Raw genomic sequence first — 7,940 nt, forward strand, 5'->3', positions numbered from 1 at the left:
ATGGAAAAAACAAAGTGAATGCTTCTATATCTCCTTTCCCCTCTGTCTCTCTAAAATAAATCAATTTAAAGAAAAAATTAGAAGCTGAAAGGGCAAGGTGACAGACTCTCTCCTAGAGCCTCTAGAAAAAATTCAGTTTAGCCAACACCTCAGTTTTAGACATCTGATGCCCAGAACTAAAAGATAAATTTATGTTGTTTTAAGTCCCTCAGGTTGTGGTTGATACATCAATAAGAAAACTAGCCCTGGCCGGTTGGCTCAGCGGTAGAGCGTCGGCCTAGCGTGCGGAGGACCCGGGTTGGATTACCGGCCAGGGCACACAGGAGAAGCGCCCATTTGCTTCTCCACCCCTCCGCCGCGCTTTCCTCTCTGTCTCTCTCTTCCCCTCCCGCAGCCAAGGCTCCATTGGAGCAGGGATGGCCCGGGCGCTGGGAATGGCTCTGTGGCCTTTGCCTCAGGCGCTGGAGTGGCTCTGGTCACGACATGGCGACGCCCAGGATGGGCAGAGCATCGCCCCCTGGTGGGCAGAGCGTCGCCCCTGGTGGGCGTGCCGGGTGGATCCCGGTCGGGCGCATGCGGGAGTCTGTCTGACTGTCTCTCCCTGTTTCCAGCTTCAGAAAAATGAAAGAAAGAAAAAAAAAAAAAAAAAGAAAACTAATATAATAAATATAATTATCAATTCAGTAATATCATTTAAAATAGAGTACATATTAAAATTTTCATAATTGTCCTGGCTGAGTAGATCAGTTTGTTAGACCGTGGTCCGGATACGCCAAGTTGTGGGTTTGATTCCTGGTCAAGGCATATACAAGAACCAACCATTGAGCCTGACCAGGCGGTGGCGCAGTGGATAGAGCCTCGGACTGGGAGGTGGAGGACCCAGGTTCGAGACCCCGAGGTCGCCAGCTTGAGCACGGGCTCATCTGGCTTGAGGAAAAAAGCTTACCAGTTTGGACCCAAGGTCTCTGGTTAGAGCAAGGAGTTACTCCGTCGACTGAAGGCCCGCGGTCAAGGTACATATGAGAAAGCAATCAGTGAACAGCTAAGTGTCGCAACGAAAAACTGATGATTGATGCTTCTCATCTCTCTCCGTTCCTGTCTGTCTGTCCCTATCTATCCCTCTCTCTGACTCTCTCTCTCTGTCTCTGGGGAAAAAAAGAAAGAAACAACCATTGAAAGCATAAATAAGTGGAATAACAAATTGATGTTTCTCTCTCCCTTCCTCTCTCTCTAAAATCAATAAATTAAAGAAAAATAATAATGAATAAAATTTCCACAATTGTCCTGACCTGTGGTGGCACAGTGGATAAAGCGTCAACCTGGAAATGCTGAGGTCGCCGGTTCGAAACCCTGGGCTTGCCTGGTTAAGGCACATATGGGAGTTGGTGCTTCCTGCTCCTCCCCCCTTTTCTCTCTCTCCCTCTCTCTCTCCTTTCTAAAATGAATAAAAAAAAATTCCACAATTGTCTCCAAAATGTACCTTCTGTTTTCTTCCTTTTTTATTTTTTTGTTGTTTAGAATCTAGTTAAAGTTTGTATGTTGTATTTAATTGTAATGTACTATAAGTTTTTTAATTTTTTTGTTGACTTTTACAGAGAGAAAAAGAGCCCTGGTCAGTTGGCTCAGTGGTAGAGCATTGACTGGCCTGTGGAAGTCCCAGGTTCAATTCCCGTTCAGGGCACACAGAAGTGACCATCTGCTTCTCCACCCCCCTCCTCCTTCTCTCTCTCGCTCTTCTACTCCCACAGCCATAGCTCAAATGGTTCAAGCTGGTTGGACCTTGGTGCTGAGGATGGCTCCATGGCCTCCCTTGGGTGCTAAAAATAGCTCAGTTGCCAAGCAATGGAGCAGTGGCCCCAGATGAACAGAGCATTGGCCAGTAGGGGCTTGCCAGGTGGATCCTGATTGGGGCACATGCAGGAGTCTGTCTCTCTGCCATCCCTGACTCTCACTTAATAAAATTTTTTAAAAAGAAAGAAAGAAAAAGAGGGAGAGAGAGAAACACCAATTTGTTGTTCCACTTATTTATGCATTCATTGGTTGATTTTTATATGTGCCTAACCAGGAATTGAACCAGCAGTCTTGGTGTATCCAGACGACGTTCTAAGGAGCAGAGCTACCTGGCAAGGACTAAATTTATTTTTAAAGTTCAAATTTATAACAATTGCTGTCTTGATCCCCCAAAAAATTAAAATCACAGATAAACCTCAGAATTTTTCTGTTGTTAACAAATGATCCAGTTCTAGTTTTAAGGCTAAATTACCTCTTCAGGAAAAACATATATATTTATAAATATATGTTATATAAAAAGCAACCAGCCCTGGCCTGGTAGCTTGGGTGGTTGCAGCGTTCTCCTGGAGTACGGAGATTGTAGGTTCGATTCCCCCGTCAGGATACATACAAGAGCGACTTAATGTTCCTGTCTCTCTCTCTCTGCCTTTCTCAAAGGGGGGGAAAAAGCAACCAATTATATTTCAATTTTTTAAAAGTGGTTTTGTTTTGTTTAAAGCAGTTACACAGCCCTGGAGGGTTAGCTCAGTTAGTTAGTTAGAGCATCGTCCTGATGTGCAGAGGTTGCTGGTCTCATCCCCCGTCAGGTCACATACAGGAATAGATCAATGTTCCTGTCTCTCTCCCTCCCTCTCCCCCTTCCTTTCAAAAATCAATAAAATAAAATTTTAAAACAAACAAACCAAAAAAGTTACACAAGTACAGTTCTTGGTGCCAGAGCCCCAGAGAGGTAGACCTTGCCTGAGATGCTCAGGTACTGCCTTGTAAAATGTTTGTGAACAGATATACCCAAGCTTGAACTTGAAAAGTTCTTTCTACCTGTGATGGCACAGTGAATAAAGCGCCTTCCTGGAAAGCTGAGGTCACCGGTTCCAAACCCTGGGCCTTCCCAGTCAAGGCACATACAGGCCTGACCAGGCGGTGGCGCAGTGGAAAGAGCATGGGACTGGGATGCAGAAGACATAGCTCGAATCTATTTTGTTCGCGGCGCTGGGAAGACTTTCCGAAGGCGAGATGACAATTTTGCGCCTTTCATCAGGTGCACATGTGGGTTAATTGCTCAGCAAAGTGGGAAAAACAACAAAACTACTCCATGACAACATACCTGATGTTAAGTATGAACTACACTGGGTTGAATTTTTCAAAATCAACACACAATTCAGATTACTTACTTTAGACCATTTTATGAGCCCTGCCAAAACAAGGCTTCAAAAAATTAGTTCGAAACCCAAAGTTGTTTCTCTCCACGAAAGCCTTTAGTAAAAGGCAAAATATTTTTACGGTGTGAAGAGAAACAAGTATACCTCACGCAACCCGTCACACAGTTCTCGAGTAACTGTAACTCCTAGTTCACCAATGGTAATTATTTCCACAAAAGAATTAGTGGTTTCTACCTTCACCTGAGACGATCTTTGAAAGTATTCTCATTTTAAGCGGGACAAAATTGGAAAAAGAAAAGAAGAATGTAGCCGTTTTAAAGTAGGAATGAGTCTATGTGCAATGCATTGTGGGTATGTAAATGAGATGAGTCACCAACTCTAATTTTCCAGAAATACCTTAGCTCTTTAGTTTTCCCGCCAGGCCTAGGGCCACCACCAGGGGGCAGAGCTGCTACCAGATTAGCAGGAATATAGAAACCTGGTCCAACAAGAAAATCTTTTTTTTATTGGTTGATTTTTTATGTTTTATTTATTTTTAAGTGCCCTAACCAGGATGGAACCCGCAGCCTTGGCTATGGAGGAGGTGCTCTACCAGCCGAGCTACCCAACCAGGGCCCTGTTGATTGATTTGAGAGAGAGGAAGGGAGGGAGAAAGAGAAACATTGATTTGTTGTTCCACATATTTATGTATTCATTGGTTTATTTTTTTTTTTTTTCAGAGAGTCAGAGAGAGGGATAGATAGGGACAGACAGGAACGCAGAGGGATGAGAAGCATCAATCATCAGTTTTTCGTTGTGACACCTTAGTTGTTCACTGATTGTTTTCTTACATGTGCCTTGATCGCGGGCCTTCAGCAGACCGAGTGACCCCTTGCTCGAGCCAGCGACCTTGGTGAGCTTTGCTCAAACCAGATGAGCCCGCACTCAAGCTGGCGATCTCAGGGTCTCAAACCTGGGTCCTCTGCATCCCAGTCCAACGCTCTATCCACTGCGCCACTGCCTGGTCAGGCTGGTTTATTCTTTTGTTTAATTGATTTTTAGAGAGAGAGAAACATGCACTCCCTCCTCCACCTATGCATTTATGTCATTGGTTGATTCTTGTAGTGCCCTGACCAGAGATTGAACCCACAACCTCAGGTTGTCCAGAGGACGCTCTAACCAACTGACCTACCTAGCCAGGGCAACCAGGTCTTATTCTCGAAAAGAACACCCCAAACTGTGAACCCCTTGAGTTCAGTAATAACTTCATTTAGAAATAGGGTCCCACCTGATCAGTGGTGGCGCAGTGCATAAAGCATCAACCTGGGATGCTGAGGTTGCCTGTTCGAAAACCAGGGCTTATCTGGTCAAGGCACATATGGGAGTTGATGCTTCCTGCTCCTCCCCACCCTCTCTAAAATGAAAAAATTCTTTTAAAAATCTAAAAAAAAGAAAGAAAGAAGGTCCCATCACTTCTCAGCCTTTTGGCTGAGATCAAGTGTGGAAATACGGTCCCACTTGACTGGTGGTGGTGCAGTGGATAGCACATAGACATGGGATGCTGAGGTCCCAGGTTACAAACTCCACGGTCCCCAGTTTCAGCACAGGGTCACCGGCTTGGGCATGGGATCAGACATAATCCCATCGTCGCTGACTTGAAGCCCAAGGTTGCTGGCTTGAGCCCAAGGTCTCTGGCTTGAACCCAAGGTCACTGACTTGAGCAAGGGGTCGCTGGCTCAGCTGGAGCCTACCCCACACCCGATCAAGGCACAAAAAGAACCAATCAATGAATAACTAAAAAGTGCAGCAACTATAATTTGAAGCTTCTCCTCTCTTTCCTTTTCTGCCTCTCTCTCTCTCTCTCTCTTTCTACACACACACACACACACACACTAAAAGAAAAAGAAAGAAAGAAATAGGGCACTTGTGGATATAATAAGTTAATGTGAAGCCTACAGAACTATGAGGCGATAAATTTCTATTGTTTAAGCCACCTAGTTGTGGTCAGCATCACCAATCCTACAAGCACACACTATTCTGTGAGAACAAGCTGCACATTCCAAAGCACTCCTGAGACATGAATATTTACAACCTAATGGGTAGGGATATAATACCAGCCACGGTGAGTAGCCTTGGAGCCCCATGAAGCACTAGTAGGGAGAACCATGCACCCAACCATCCTTCGTCCGTTTACCCAGTCAACAAATCTGCTTTGTTCCTGGTGCTGGACAGCCTTCTCAGGCCAGGTGGGCATATTTTGGGGTTGCAACCTCTGCTCTCCCTCAGAGACAATTTAGGACACTGAGCATTAAAACCAGAGGGACCTGACCAGGCAGTGGCGCAGTGGATAGAGCGTCGGACTGGGATGCGGAGGACCCAGGTTCGAGACCCCGAGGTTGCCAGCTTGAGCACAGGCTCATCTGGTTTGAGCAAAGCTCACCAGCTTAGACCCAAGGTCGCTGGCTCGAGCAAGGGGTTACTCAGTCTGCGGAAGGCCCACAGTCAAGGCACATGAGAAAGCAGTCAATGAACAACTAAGGCAGCGGTTCTCAACCTGTGGGTTCGCGACCCTGGACGGGGTTGAACGACCAAAACACAGGGGTCGCCTAAAGCAATGAGAATACATAATGCATATCAGGATTACAGTTATGAAGTAGCCACCAAAATTATTTTTTGGTTTGGGGTCACCGCAACATGAGGAACTGTATTGCGAGGTCACAGCATTAGAAAGGTTGAGAACCACTGAACTAAGGTGTCGCAAAGAAAAACTGATGATTGATGCTTCTCATCTCTCTCTGTTCTTGTCTGTCTGACTCTATCTCTGAAAAAATAAAAACAACCAGAGGGAAATAAATGATGGCCTGGACCAGGGAATAGCCTGGATTTTCCCAAGAAAAGAGTGTAAAGTAAAGAGAGAAAACCATCTAGGCCCTGACTGGATAGCTCGGTTGGTTAGAGCATTGTCCCAAAGTGCAGATTTTGCCGGTTCAGTCCCTGATCAGGGCACGCACAGGAGCAAACCGATGTTCCTGTCTCCCACTCTCCCTCCTTCTCTCTCTAAAATCTACACAATAAACATTTAAAAATTAATAAAAATAAAATTACTTCCAAGCATCCTCAAAAAAAATCTAGGATAGGTCCCTAGGGAACAGTAGCCTAAAGGAGGAGTGTAGCAAAAGGAACTTGTGAAATTAGGATGGTTGGAGGAGAACCAGGAGTGTGGACAGCACAGAAATTAAGAGCAAAAACGAAGTCTGAAGAAGAGAGTTGTGAGTACGATCGAAAGAGTGATCCAGTGAGACAGATTGCAAAGTCCATTCGGGTCAACATGAGGGCAGTCGCTGGTGACTTTGGCCTGCAATGCTTTCCTCCCTGTTTTCTCTGCCCAAAAGGAAAAGGGAAGAGGGCGATGGAAACCTCACTGCAGGGAGTTGGTGAGTGAGGAGTGGAGAGCAGAGACTGCAGGCAGAGTACAGGCATCTCTTTTCATAAGTCTGATCCTGAAAAATTAAAGAGACTGTACCTGGAAGGGGTGTCTTCCCCCCTTTTCTTAATATTAGGAGGATGTTAAATATGTTTCAATGCTGATTGGAAGGAGCCAGTGCAGAGGGAGAGAGTGTGGATCCAGGAGAAAGGAATTAACCAATAGGTGGGACAATGAAGCAGCAAGACTCAGGAGCATTTACAATCTTGCTCCCTGGCATATGTTGTCAGTTTGGCTCAAATAAACTCTTATAAAAATTTAAATATATATATATATATATATATGGATCAAATAAACTCATAAAATTGTTAATACATATAAAATTTTATGGCCCTAGCCAGTTGGCTCAATGGTAGAGTGTTGGCCCGGCGTGTGGATGTCCTCGGTTCGATTCCCAGTCAGGGCACACAAGAGAAGCAACCACCTGCTTCTCCACCACTCCCACCCCCCTATTCCCTCCACAGCCATGGCTCGATTGGTTCCAGCGCATCAGCCAGGGAGCTGAGGATGGCTCAGTGGAGCCTCCACCTCAGGTGCTAAGACTAGCTCTGTTATGAACATGGCTCCAGGTGGGCAGAATATCGGCCCCAGATGGGGGTTGCCAGGTGGATCCTCGTCGGGGCACATACAGGAGTCTGTGTCTCTATCTCCTGTCCTCTCACTTGGAAAAAGAGGAAAAATTTTTTTATATATATATCTGGGAGTGGGGGTGGGAGATGGATGAGAGAGAAGGGGAATGGTGGTCCAGTTTAGGTAAGAGGAAGGACCCAGACGGACTCCATGGTGACAAATGGAAGGATGGGAAGGAAGGCATCTCGGTAATAACTCCACCACAGTGGGATCATTTGAGCTTGTCCTCCTTTCTGTCATTGCTGGACAGTTCCTCCTCCACTCATCCCTCTCATCCTCGATCTTCCCTTACCTTTTCAGCAGCTGGAAAAGCCCCAGCCTTCTCCATCTTAAGCACCTGTCCTCTAACAGCTAACTGCTGGGAAATTCAGACAACTGAACCAAACCACTGATGAAGACCCCGCTATTACCTGACGTGTCTCTTGTTGGCTGTTTCCCACTTTTGAGGCAGCATGTTATGCCTTTTTCTATCACCAAAACCATCCCACACCTCCTCCCCAGCTCTCCCTCTCAGGAGATTTCTCTGAGAAAGAACAAGCCACTTATTTCCCTTGTCTTCCCACCCTGCAACCTCACAGCCTCCGGCTTCTGCCCTCCCATCTAAGGTGGACCCCTCCACGAGGGCTTGTGGCCCAGTCCAAGCCCACAAGAATACTACTTCTACTCATTCCCCCTCA

The 7,940-nt window shown here is 45.9% G+C and overlaps 1 non-coding gene across 1 annotated transcript; it reads right to left on the reverse strand.

The window, feature by feature from the left end:
* Positions 1–3,198: 3,198 nt before the first annotated feature.
* LOC136401855 (U5 spliceosomal RNA) lies at positions 3,199–3,312 on the reverse strand. The gene has a single exon (XR_010750782.1). It is a non-coding gene; the product is annotated as a U5 spliceosomal RNA (small nuclear RNA).
* Between the last annotated feature and the right edge of the window lie 4,628 nt (positions 3,313–7,940).

The sequence above is a fragment of the Saccopteryx leptura genome, chromosome 3, assembly GCF_036850995.1.
Source record: "Saccopteryx leptura isolate mSacLep1 chromosome 3, mSacLep1_pri_phased_curated, whole genome shotgun sequence".
NCBI lineage: Eukaryota > Metazoa > Chordata > Mammalia > Chiroptera > Emballonuridae > Saccopteryx > Saccopteryx leptura.